We start from the raw sequence: 14,343 nt of genomic DNA, 5'->3' as shown, positions 1-14,343 counted from the left end.
AATCAGTGGTTCAAGCTGTGATTTCCCATACACAGTATGATTCCTGATAACTTCAATTAATTTTTTTTTTTTGCCAAAATTTGTGATAGTTTCTTCTTCTCGTGCAGCCTATTCAAATTCCTATTGCTAAAAAGGTTTTCTCCTAATTGCATCAAGAGAAGTGTGACCAGCAGGTTGAGGGAAGCGGTTCTGCTGCTCTACTCTGCTTTCATGAGACCCTACCTGAAGTACTGTGTCCAGTTTTGGAGCCCCCAACACTAGAAGGACATGGAGCTTTTGGAGAGAGTCCAGAAAAGGGCCACAAAGATGGCTCCAGAGGGCTGGAGCATCTTCCTTAGGAGGACAGGAAGAGCTTGGGCTCTTCAGCCTGGAGAAGAGAAAGCTCTGAGGAGATCTTATAGCAGCCTTCCAGTACCTGAAGGGGGCCTACAGAAAAGCTGGAGGGGGGTCTTTTTTAGTAGGGCAGGACGTGACAGGATGAGGGGAAATGGTTTTAAACTGGAAGAGGGTTGATTTGGATTAGATATGAGGAAGAAATTCTTTTGTGTGAGGGTGGTGAGACAGTGGAACAGGCTGCTCAGTGAGGTTGTGGATGCCCCCTCTCTGGAAGCATTCAAGGCCAGACTGGATGGGGCTTTTAGCAATGTGGCCTAGTGGGTGGTATCTGAAACCTTTATGTGATTCTAATATTTTGCATGATTCTATATGTAAACAAATGCTATACCATAAGAAAGGACAAATTGTTTTTCCTTAACCACTGGAAAGAAGTTGAGAAGTGTTATACCTAACTGCAACAAAAAATGATTCATGTGAAACATTAGAATCATAGGATGGTTTGGGTTGGAAGAGACCCTAAAGATCTTCCAACCCTCCTGTTATAGTCAGGGATATGAAATACTGTTATAATGTCTTGCTCCAATCTAATCTACAGACTGAACAGTGCTGTTTCTTGTTATCTCTATGTAAGTCAGCATTTCTAAACTTCTAATTGTCTTTTTATCTGAACTCTAATTTATCTGCATGTCTTGATATTGCTGTGCACAAAGTTGTACAGACAACTTAATTTGAAGACTTAAAAGAATTGACTAGTTGAAAATTACAGTAGACTTCTTGTATGATACTCCTGCTATAAGTATAGTTCCTCTTTAGTGGTAACTTTGATTCATGTTGCAAGCTGCTATAAACATATTGCTGTTTGTTTTTTTTCTTTTTAGGGTTTATCTTCCTTCATGTTATTACAGTTGCCTTTTCTCAGTTGACTAGGAAGTTTGTGCTTATTACTGAATTTCTTTAGAAATAAAAGTTTATTCCAATTAGTAAAGATAATTACAAATTTTGGTTCTATTTTAAAAATAGTTGCTAGCCTCTCAAATGCTCAACACCAAGTTTGATATCCTCATTAGATTAGTGAAAGTACTCTCTAATATTATTATAAGTAGTTATTGGTGCACAGGCCTTATGAAGAGTGGCTGAAGGAGCTGGGATTGTTCAGCCTGGAGAACAGGATGCTCAGAGGCCTTATTGTTCTCTTCAACTACCTGAAGGGAGGTTGTAGTGAGCTGGGGGTCGGCCTCTTCTCTCATGTAACTGGTGATAGGACTAGAGGGAGTGGCTTCAAGCTGTGTTAGGGGAGGTTCAGGGTGGATGTTAGGAAACACTACTTTTCTGAACGAGCGGTCAGGCACTGGAATGGGCTGCCCAGGGAGGTGGTGGAGTCACTGACCCTGGAGGTGTTCAAGGAATGTCTGGATGTTGTGTAGAGGGATGTGATATAGTGAGAACTATTGGTGTTTGGATGGGCTGGATGATCTTGTAGGTCTTTTCCAACCTTGGTGATTCTGTGATTCTATGATTCTGGGATTGACAAATATTTTAATAATGTTATTTTTAAGATTGCATTCTGGAAAGCTGCACTCGTTTAGCCATACTGTTCTCCCTTTTTTTCTTAAACTCTTTTTGGAAAGAGTGTTCTGCAATTGTTTTTCCTAGACCAAACTTCTTCTTTTTGTTAGCGAAATTGATATGAGAAGCTGTATAGAAAGCTTTGCTTGAATCTGGGTATGTTATTCTCTTTCTTTCTTTCTTTCTTTCTTTCTTTCTTTCTTTCTTTCTTTCTTTCTTTCTTTCTTTCTTTCTTTCTTTCTTTCTTTCTTTCTTTCTTTCTTTCTTTCTTTCATCCATAAGACCTACTGCTTTATAGAATGAAAATGTTAATTAATTTGTTGGTACTTATTCCAAATGAGTTTGTTAAGAATATTATCTCTTCATTATTTTCTCAGTGCTTACAGAGAATTTTATCTAGTATGTATGGCAATCATACAGAATATGTATAATGCTCTAGAACAGTCTTCTTATCTTTTTTGAATTGACTGTTTTCCATTTTTGAGTGTGCTGGAGGCACAAATTCTGAAAATGATTATTACAAATTGTGAGACTGATTTAGCAAGAGTTTGAATGAATTTTTGATTCCATTTCCATGAAAATATCTAATTTATTTGAAAGTGGTTGTATTTAATAAAATTTGTTTCCATTTACACAGTTACACTGTGTAAAATGTTCCTCAGATTCTGTCATCACCAAATTCTCAACTTTTCCAACAGACAAACATCAGTACTAGTGCAACATAGACATTCTGATCTTTCTTCTAGCTTCTGCCTTTCAGAACTTACAGTGTAAATTCTTAAATGTAAAATCTTAATTTAATTGTAGAACATATGCATTCATTTATGCTTCTCTTCTGGAAGACATTTTCAGTAAAAAGTCTACAATGCTGTGTCCAGGTTTGACTTGTACTAGTTTAGTCCCCACTTAAATAATGTTCATGGAGTCTTGAGGGTCACTTACTTATGAATTTAGAAAGACAAAGCACTTGAATGTTTGTGGTATTTCTCTCCAGTGTGCTATAAGTATTATTCGTCAGTCATTGTTCACTAGAAGCTTTTTTACATAGGGAATAAAGTGTAGATCACTCTCGAAGTAATGCCTCCTCCTTTTTTTTTCCTCAATAGAAATTGCAATAAATACAAGGAGCATGATAGCACTACTTGATTGAGCAAGTTCTCAGCTACAAAGTACTGCTTTTTCAATTTAGAAGTACACAGATAATAGTGACTACCTGTGAACAAGATCCTGCATGCTGTGCTCGTAGAATCATTGAATTACCCAGGTTGGAAGAGACCTTGAAGATCATCAAGTCCAACCGCAGCCTAAACCAGTACCCTAACTCTAAAAATCTTCCGCTAAATCATATCCCTGAGTACCACATCCAAATGGCTCTTAAACACATCCAGGGATGGTGATTCAACCACCTCCCTGGAAAAAAAATAAATAAATATCTGCATCGTAAATAATATCTGCATCATAAAAATCTGCACCAGCTGGCATGGCCCACTTTCCATACTACTCACATCTCTCTGTGCTCATATTCACTGTTTGATCTCCATAAGCATTCAGGAAGCATTGGTTAATGTCAATAGTATTGCTTTTCTTTTCTGTGTGGTGGAATTCAATAATACATCTTTGCTTTATATGAACTTTTGTGTCAGACACCATTCTGTCAGACTGTCCCTCTGCTGCCATCTGTTGTGCAGACACAAAATGGAGTGGGATATTGGTGGGAAGGTTCAACCTGGACTGCCATCCTACCAAATTACATCTCTGACATTGTGGGCCAGCAGAATAAAACAGCAACCCTTGTACTTAAGGCAAAAAAAAACAACACACCATATAGGACTGGTGAAAGGCTTTCTTTCAACTTCTGGATACCTTTATTTGCAAGGGATTGAAGTGAATATGTTGATACTATTAGGAGTGACCCTTTCAAAGTTGTTATGCAAGTGAAAAGCTAGTAATTGCTTTAAATAAGCAAGTCCTAAGTTCTTGATAATCTTAATAGTTTGTTTTTAACTGTATGACTCACAACAAAGAACGTGACCAAGTGGTGGGGTTTTGGTGTACCAACCTTTAAAGACAAGTGGTCTTTTTTCAGGGAAAGTCCAATGAATGGTTAAATAAGATTCCAGTGCACTCACCTAATTGGAAAGCATACAGACAAAGGAAAGACAAACGTATCAGTGACCCCTAAATCTTATAATCTGCTGGGCAGAAGCTTATTTGTTTGCTACCCCAAGATACTGATTCACAGTGAACAAGTGAAGCTGTTTCATGGTAAACAAGAAGTGTTTTTGAAGCTTTAAATTCTGAAGATGGCTCAGTCACTGTTAATACAGTGTATTTTATAGTTGCTTCTGTTATAAAGGACATGATAGGAAACTAGTTGAAAGTCACAAAAAAACAAGTACTTGAAAATTTCTGAAGGTTGCATAAAATTCCTTCCGTACTCAGTGTCATAAATTACCAGGGAAATAGTGTGATCAGGATGCCTTTTACTGGAAGGCTGTGGAGGTATTATTTATGGGCGTATTTTTTTTCTGTAGAGAATGATAATACCTGTGTCTGTTATATTTGGCATTATCTGGATCTCTGTCAGCAATTACTGTTCAGTAATGCAATAACCTTTCTAAATCAGTGGAGAATCTCTTTTTATCTCACAGATTTTGTATGTTCTTTTCATATGAAAACATTTGAAGAAAGTTATTTTATTGGTACTATGGAAGACCAACTACAGATAGTCAGATTTCTTTTTTTTCTCCTGAATTACTGAACAACTCTAGATTTACGCAGGAAAGCTGCATACATATTTCTCTGTTCTATAAGAATGTTCTAAAATTTAGGTTATTTGCAGAGATGGTTTTCAGAGATCATCATATGGTTTACTAAATTGACAGCATTTTGCACAACAAACCTTCACAACCTTGGAATCTTGATAGCTTCAGCAACAGAACGTATCTGTGTTCTTTCCATATAAGAAATTATTCTGATATCAACAAGTCTTCTGAGAGCTTTGTTCTCAGATACATAATGGTTTAAACCTTCTCCTGTAGGAAGTATTCCAGACTGACTTCAACAGTAATAGGCAAAACTTTCTCTGTATAATGAGCGATGTTTTGTCTGAAGCTTAAGTATCCAACAGTGTGTGGTTCATGTTCAATGTGTGATATGTTTCTGAAACTGTTAACATCTGTGGTAGAAGTGTTTCAGAATACTTTTTAATCTTTTTCATTTTTTTTTTCACTTCAGTGCCTAGGTATAGTAGTTTCTACGCCCATGTGTTGCTGGAGGCTGAACCATCATTAGACATCTCATAAATATATGGAGTTAGTGCTAGAACACATACTCTTAAAATGCAGCTTACAGGCCTTACCATCAGTGCCTTTCAGAAATTTCCTTCAAAAGCGGGATAGCTATTCATAGTGCTGCCTAGGAGAGGGAAAACTGCACTTGTTTTCTTCATTTATTGGAATCTAAGATATTCAATGGAATACATGGAAATCCTTCTAACCTCTTCAAGTTTATCCAAAGACTGAAAAAGAACCACCTTATCTGTTACTGCAGTGTTATTTTTTTAGCATGACAAATCTAAATGAATACCGAATTAGAATGACCTTACTATATTTACTTAAATGTTTAGGGCAAGAGAGAATCAAATCTGTCTTATATTTGAAGTGTAACTGTAGAACAATAAGAGCTCCATTATTGCAATTTCATAACTATTAATTTCAGTACTAATTCAAGAGTAAGTTGTGAGATGAACTGTTTTTTGATCTGCCTCTAATATTCATAGGAAGAAAAATGCAGCCTGCATAGGACGCTGGTGGAAGACAAGTGAGAGAGAGCTTTGTAGGATGTAACCCGGACTTGTTTCAAGCTGAAGATTGGTTCATCCCTAAGAGTACTAAATCCTGAAAGGTGGTAGGAGACCAATATGGATAAACAAGGAGTGTAAGGATAAAAGTCAAAGGGAAGAAGGTCCAGAAAATGTGGGAAAAGGGCCTGTCCAATTGTAAAGGATATAGGAATGTTGTCAGGGCCTGTAGGGATGCATTGAGGAAGGTTAAGGTCCCTGTGGAATTAAATCTGGTGTAGGTAAAGAACAACAAGAAAGGCTTTTCTAAGAATATCAGTACTAAAAGGAAGAGTAGGGGAAAAAATGTTTCTACAACTGAATGAGGTGGATGTCCTAGTAACAGGACACTGAGAAGGCAGAGACTGATGTGTGGAAGCCATTGGCAAAGAGGATTCCCCCCCCCCCCCCCCCCCCCCCTTCTCTCCATCGTTGTTTTGGGATGAAGATTCCTCTCCTGCTGTGAGAACTCTTGTTTACTTCTGGTGTTAGCTTTTGGCCTTACAGGTGGAGCACCCCCCACACATCGGTGTCATCTTGCCCTGTGAATATCTAATCACCTTTCTGCCAGATGTCTTCAGGCTGCTCCCAAACTCCTATCTTTATGGTCTTCTTCCCCTTGTTTTCCCAGACTTAGTGTCTGCAATTCCCCCTCTCTCTGCCCTCCTTAACATAAACTATCTGTAACTACCCTTTGCCTTGGTTTCTGTAAGGCCCCCTTACCCTTTCAGCAGCAAAGTGTTCCCTTTTCATTTATTATGGGGTGCTTTTCACTCTTCAGAGATACTGAATGCCTTAGAACAAAGAGAAAAGACATACTGAGACTGCCCTTTGGGAATCCCAGACCCTAGAGATAAGATAATCTGGGGAATGGAAGACTTCCCCTTGGTCAAGGAGAATCTGATCAGAGAGCATCTAGACAAAATCAACAGGTGTGGATTCACAGGCCCTAAAGGGATGCACCCATGAGTGCTGTCAGAAGTGAATGCCAAACTACGCTCAAGCTTATTTTGCAACTTAGAAAATGTGAGATAGATGACTGGATGGTGAAGTGGATTGAGAAATGGCAGAGCTCAGAGGACTGTAATCAGCAGGGCAGAGTCAGGAGGCCTTTACCTAGCGGTGTTCCCCAGGGGTCAGTGCTGGGTCTGATCTTGTTCAATACCTTGATCAAAAGCCAGGATGAAGTGATAGAGTCTACCCTAAGAAAGTTTGCTAATGTCATGGAATTATCTAGACCAATCTATGTCTGTGATGGGGGGGACAGTAGTCCCGTGGGCCCCCTGGCCCCCAACAGGTGGGAAAGGGGTAGGGAGATGGGAGCTGGGCTCAAGGAAACAGAGAAGAGAAAATGATCTAAGGAGGATAACTTATTTAACTAATTACAATCTAATTAAAATTGAGGCTAATAAATCAAGTAAAATAAGAGAGAGAGAGGATTCCGAAGACTGAAAAGCCTACTGTGAAATTGAAGGGTCAACGGCTTGGAAGCACACTCACACCCGCTGTCAGGCAGTGAGAAAGAGAGCCAGCGTCACTTCCATGATGTATTTCCCTCTCTGAACGTGAGGTTCTCTGGGATGTGTAGTTCTTCTCTGTGCTCCACATGATTTTATGATGTGGAATACCAATAGCAAAAATTATAAAACCCTGACATTCTACCCTTTATTCTACATCAATACATCATGCTTAAAATACATACACATATATATATAAATAAACAACAATTAAAATGCATTACACACACAGGCTTATATACACAGAACAACTGAATGCACTCCCCCAACATCAAATTCCCTTGTGGTACACATTGAACATACCCATGTTTCTGCATCACCCACCAAGTGCACCCAGGTCCCTGGGCAAAAACAGTTCCACAGACAGGTTTGCCCTTTCCAGAGGCTGGAAGGACCCAAACAGCTTTTCCCAACAAGTTCTTTACATGTATAACAGGGACCATATCTCCCTCTACAGTATGTAGGGGGCTGGATTGGCTAGGACCATCATGATTGACAGATCCTCTGGTATTGACTAACCAAGTGGCTTCTGCCAAATGCTTTTCCCAGTGCTTAAATGTTCCACCACCCATTGCTTTCAACATAGTTTTCAACAACCCATTGTATCGTTCATTTTTACCAGAAGCTGGTGCATGGTAGAGGATATAATAAATCCACTAAATACTGTGGTCTTTGGCCCAAGTATTTATAAGGGAATTTTTGAAATATGTCCCATAATCAGACTCAGTTCTTTCTGGGGTGCCATGTCGCCACGGGACTTGTTTCTCAAGACCCAATATGGTGTTTCGAGTGGTGGCATGGGGTACTGCTTATGTTTCAAGCCACCCAGTGGTTGCCTCCACCATGGTAAGCACATAACGCTTACCATTGCAAGATCGTGGCAAGGTGATATAATCAACCTGCCACGCTTCCCTGTATTTATACTTTTCCATTGCCCTTCCCCTCATAGAGGTTTCATCCTCTTGGCTTATTTAATTATGGCACATGTTTCACAGTCATGAATAATCTGCGCATTAGCATCCATAGTTAAGTCCACCCCTCGGTCTCTGGCCCACTTATATGTCGCGTCTCTTCCTTGATTGCCCGAGGTCTCATGGGCCCATCGAGCTAGAAATAATTCACCCTTGTTCTGCCAGTCCAAGTCGATTTGAGCCACCTCAGTTCTGGCAGCTCGATCTACCTGATGGTTGTTTTATTGTTCTTCAGTAGCCTGACTTTTGGGCACATGAGCATCCACGTGACGCACCTTTACAACTATATCTTTTGTTCGGGCAGCAATGTCTTTCCACAGTTCAGCAGCCCAAATAGGTTTACCCCTCTGTTGCCAGTTATTTTGTTCCCACTGCTGTAACCACCCTCATAATGCATTTGCCACCATCCATGAGTCAGTATAAAGCATTGGCCACCTCTCCCGTTCAGCAACATAGAAGGTCAGCTGGACAGCCTTTACCTTTGCAAACTGACTTGATTCTCCTTTACCATCAGTGGCTTCTGCAACCTGTTGTGTGGGGCTTCACACAGTAGCTTTCCATCTGCGATCCAAATGAAATCATGAATGGGGAGCAAGGAATCCCTGTTGGTGCGGTACTGCCATCTGTTCACTGTCTTTGTAGCAATAGGTACCTGCTGCTCTTTTACTCGTAGCAGCCCCACAACAGACAGATCTTCTGACAGGCCAGGCAAAACAGACAGCTGCTTAATGTTGTCCGTATCTACAGCAGCTATTCCAAAGGCCCGTCGATACCCCTTAGGATCCTTGAAATGCCCCCTTCGGAGGTAATCAATACCAAGTATACATGGAGCCCCTGGGCCAGTCAAAATAGAATGCTTTTGCCAGTCTTTACCAGTGCGGCTTATTTCAACCACCAACACAGTCAATTCTTGAGATCCCCCAGTCATTCCAGAAATATGGATTGATTCTGTCCCTTCACGACTCAAAGGCATTAGAGTGCACTGTGCACCGGTATCCACCAGTGCCTTATATTTCTGTGGTTCTGATGTGCCAGGCCACTGAATCCACACAGTCCAATAAATGTTATTATTACTTTCCCTCCCCTGACTGAGGACAGGGCCCCTCTATTCATTACCTGTGATTACTGGAGCAGCTGTACTGGTGGTTGGTCTGTTTTGTGTTTCTCTCACCTGTGTTCATAGTACAGGAGTAGGTTGGTCGTGCCATTTCCGCACGTCTTCTCCATGGTCACGTAGCTAATACCACAAGGCAATATGCGGTGTAGTTTTACTGTTGTTCCTTGCTTGGGCTGGAAAGCGTGTGCGTCTAATAGCTGAGATTTTTGATGATACCGGTGAGGTAAAGGGTTCATCACCTTTAATTAATTGGATCTGGATTTTCATTAGTTTGATCAGATCCTTCATTAGACTCCATTGATGATCCTGACCTTCATCAGTCGTGTCTGATACTACTATGGGATCATCTCGATTAACCAACAAAGACACTTGCTCTTCCACTTTTTATCCCACTTTTTCATCAGTGGCCTCAGATTGTCTTTGAAGGGAAGCTTTGCCCTCACAACCACTAACATTTGCTTGCAGAGGGTGGCAGCCCCATACATACATCTACTAATCACTCTGTCAATAGTTGGGTTTCTGGAAATCCCTTCTAGTTGATGAGCTTCGTTACCATCTAGAGACAAGCTACTGGCCCCACTGTCCCAACAGCGAAGCAACCAGGTAACAAGAGATTTTTTCTGGCACTGTCTAAACTCCTTTCTTTTTTGAGACTTTGGATTTCAGTCATCTTCATAGATTGATGAATAGTAAGAGAGACTTCTTCCTCATCACTCGCCTCTTCATGCCTCTTACTTTTGCCTTTCTCGGTGCTGTGTCAGCCCCCCCCTCGCCTGGATCTTTCACAGCCTCCTCCTCTGCTTCTTCTTTTTTCCGTTCTAGACGCGAGGACACCCGTTTCCATTTCTTGCCTTCCACAGGGGCAACTGACATTGTTACTGGTTCCTCCTGTGACTGATAAAGTCATACTTGCCTAGATCTATCTAAGCTGCACCATCCCTGACTCAAATACTGGCTTAGTTTCTCGGGATCCCACAGGTGTTCAAGAGTAAAATCCCATGACATTGCGGACCCCCACACTTCTAAGATCTTTCCTAAACCTCTCCATATTCCCTGCCAGTCAGCATTCTCTGGTTTTCGAGGATACTTCCACATAGAACGAATGGAGAGGAGTACATTCAGTGATATTGATAACATGAACATGAGTATGAACACTAACTCGAATTTCGAAAAGCATGTATCAAACTGAGTAGACAGCCTGGAAACCGGATTGAATATTGTGGTGTTTGTAAAATTGGCTATTCCACCTGGGATGTAAGTGCCAAAATTCAAATTATACCACATTGCATATAAGTACCAGGCAGGTGTCTCCATCAGTGCCCTTATTTGGTTATATACGAACACAATTCCACAACAAGCAAGCATGATGTTAATAATCGGGAAATATGTTGAGAAAATCATAATTGCTTTCAGTCCCTTAAATAGTGCAGCTAGAATGGAGAGTGGATTCATAGCTTGTAGCTACTAAAAAGGGAAGGGAAAAAACAATCAAAGATGAACCGAAACAGAAGGCACTCTGTACAGTTTCCGGAGTTTGGCAGACTGCCCAGACTACAGTCTAATCTATGAAGGTCAAGTAATAATGCTTTTGCAGTCTCTGGCTTAAAGAAATCCTTCTTTTTTTTTTTTTCTTCCCTACTAACTAACGTTAAAATCTTATGCTTATGCCCACATTCTCCACTAAAAACTTTCACGGAGTTGTCTAGATTGATCTATGCCTGTGACAGGGGGGGCAGTAGGGCTGTGGGCCCCCCAGCCCCTGACAGATGGGAAAGGGGAAAAGGGAAAGGGGTAGGGAGATTAGAGCTGGGCTCAAGGAAACAAACAGAGCAGCGGCAACGATCTCAGGAGGAAAACTTATTTTACTAATTACAATCTAATTGAAATTGAGTCTAATAAATCAAGTAAAATAAGAGAGAGAGTGAGAGGTTTCCAAAGACCAGGAAGCCTACTTTGAAATTGAAGGCGCCACGGCTTGGAAGCACACCCACACCCACTGCCAGGCAGTGAGAGACGGAGCGAGCATTACTTCTGTGACGTATTTCCCTCTTCAACCGTGAGGTCCTCTGGGACGTGTAGATCTTCTCTGTGCTCCACATGATGTTATGATGTGGAATACCAATAGCAAAAATTACAAAACCGTGACAGCTAGTGATACAAAGCTGGGAGGATTGGCTGACACACCAGAAGGCTGTGCTACCATTCAACAAGACCTGGGCTTGCTGAGAGATGGGTAGAGAAGAATTTGATAAGACTCAGCAAGACTCGAGCATAGAGTCTTGCACTCTACACAAGCACAACAAGCATGAATAACCACATGCCTCAGTACAGGTGAAGGGCTGACCTGCTGGAGAGGAACTCCGTAGAGAAGGACCTGGGGTTCCTGGTGAACAGCAGGTTGGCCATGAGCCAGCAGTGTGCCCTTGTGGCCAAGAAGGCCAATGGGATCCTGGGGTGCATTACAAAGAGCATGGCCAGCAGGTCAAAGGAGGTGATCCTTCCCCTCTACTCTGCCCTAGTGAGGCCATAGAAACATTTAGAGGTAGAGTAATAAGGGATGTGGTTTAGTGGGGAAATATTGGTGGTATGTTGATGGTTGAACTAGATGATCTTGGCAGTCTTTTGCAACCTTGGTGATTTGATGATTTATATCAGGAGTGTTGTGTCCAGTTCTGGGCTCCTTAGTTCAAGAAAAAAAGGGAACTTCGAGAGAGTGTCCAGCTGAGTGAGAAAGATGATGAGGGGCCTTGAGTACCTACCATGTGAGGAAATGGTGAGAGCCATGGGACTCTTCAGTCTGGAGAAGAGAAGGCCGTGAGTGTAACATAATGATGTTTATAAATATCTGAAGGGTGGGAGTCAACTGGATGGAGGAAGGCTCTTTTCAGTGGTGTGCAGCGACAAGACAAGGGACAACAGGCAAAAATGGAACATAGGAAATTCCATACTAACACAAGCAAGAACATCTTCACTGTGAGAGTGCCAGAGCCCTGGAACAGGCTGCCTCGAAAGGTTGTGGAGTGTCCTCTGGACATATTCAAGACCTATCTAGATGCCTTCCTGTGTGACCTGCTGTAGGGAACCTGCTTTAGCAGAGAGGTTAGACTTGATGGTCTCTAGAGGTCCCTTCCAACTCCTAAAATTCTGTGATTGAGTGTAGTATCTAAATTGGGGAAGGGAAATCATAGAATGGCTTGGGTTGGAAAGGACTTCAAAGATAATCTAGTTCCAACCTCCCTGTCATGGGTAGGGTTGCTAACCACTCAATCAGACTGCTTAGGAACTCTGGCCTAGAACACCTCCAGGGCTAGTGCATCCACAACTTCTCTGGGCAGTCTGTTCCAGTGCCTCACCATCCTCTAAGTGAAGAATTTCTTTCTAACATCTAACCTAAACCTCCTCTCTTTCACTTTAAATCCATTCCCCCTTGTCCTATCACTATCTACCTGCATAAAAAGTCGGTCCCCCTCCTGCTTGTAAGCTCTTTTTGAGTATTGGAAAATTGCAATGAGGTCTTCCCAAAGTCTTCTCTTCCCCAAGCTAAATGCCCTCAGTTCCCTCAACCTTTCATCATAGGAGAGGTGCTCCAGCCCTCTGATCATCTTTGTGGCCCTCCTCTGTACCCACTCCAACAGCTCCACATCCCTCCTGTACGGGGGGTTTCAGACCTGGACACAGTACTCCAGATGGGGCCTTGCAAGGGCAGAGTAGAGGGGGACAATCCCCCCCCCGTCCCTGCTGATCACCCCTCTTTTGATGCAGCTCTGGATACCATTGGCCTTCTGGGCTGCAAGCGAAAACTGCTGGCTCATATCCAGCTTTTCATTCATCAGAACCCCCAATTCCTTCTTGGCTGAGTTTCTCTCTAGGAGTTCATCTCTGAATCTGTACTTGTAACTGGGATTGCCCCGACCCTTATTTCTGGGCTGCAATAAACCAGATGAGGCTTAACAAAAGCAAGTGTGGAGTCTTGCACCTGGGAAGGAATAACCTCAAGTATCAGTACAGGTTGGGATGTGACCTGCTGGAGAAGAGCTCTGTGGAGGAGGATCTGGGGGTACTGGTGGATGACAGGTTGTCCATGAGCTGGCAGTGTGGATCTGCTGGATCTGCTCCATGATCTCCCCAGGCACAGAGGTGAGGCTGACTGGTCTGTAGTTCCCCAGGTCCTCCTTCCCATTCTTGAATATGGGAGTGATGTTTTCCTTTTTTCAGTCACCAAGGACTTCACCTGACAGCCATGACTTTTCACATGGTATGGATAGTGGCTTGGCAACCACACTAGCCAGTTCCTTCAGCACCCTGAGATATATATCATCTGACCCCATAGACTTGTATGCATTCAGCAGGCAGGTCTTCACAGTCTATCTTCTCGTTAACACAGAGAGCATCTCCCTTGCGCCTCCTACCTTGCCTAATCCTTCTAAAAAGTTTATATCCCTCAATCATGGTATTATAGTTATGTGAAACATCCCACCACGTTTCCATATCAACAAGATCATTGTTGTGCAAGTGCACCAACTCCCCTTACTTATTTCTCATTCTGTGTACATTGGTATCGTGGCACTTCAGCTGGGCTTTCAGATGCATTACTTTCCTAGAGGAGCCTTCCCACAAACCTCTGGGACAAATTTAAGGTTTTTTCCTATGGCTTCCTAAAGAGACAGCTCTTCTCTGTCACTCAGCAGTACACCTCCTTCCCCTGTCAACTCCAGTTTAAAGCCCTGGTGATAAACCCAACCAGCTTGCTGCCTAAAGCAAAATGAAGTAGTGGAAAGACCTTGAGAATCAGGTTGAGTCAACACAGGGCTTCCCAACATTGTGGATGTTATTGACAGGATATGGAGTTGTTTCTCATAGTCAAGAAGAACTGGGTAAATAAACCTGTTTTATACCCAGATCTGCATACAGAGCCTATAGGATATCTCACAATATACTGGAGTGAGAAAATGAAGTATGTTAGTCTGTATAAATTCATCAGTAAAGATGTACCTT

General features: G+C 42.0%; 1 protein-coding gene across 12 annotated transcripts in view; it reads left to right on the top strand.

Annotated features, from left to right (window-relative positions):
- Positions 1–14,343, top strand: part of LOC146754699 (nipped-B-like protein) — a 251,490-nt gene that overhangs the window by 126,374 nt on the left and 110,773 nt on the right. The window lies entirely within an intron of this gene.

Source organism: Coturnix japonica, chromosome W (genome assembly GCF_054131305.1).
Source record: "Coturnix japonica strain WE chromosome W, WE-NBRP24, whole genome shotgun sequence".
NCBI classification, from domain to species: Eukaryota; Metazoa; Chordata; class Aves; order Galliformes; family Phasianidae; genus Coturnix; species Coturnix japonica.
Note: the sequence above shows the minus strand (reverse complement) of the source record. Positions and strands in the feature narration are given on the sequence as shown.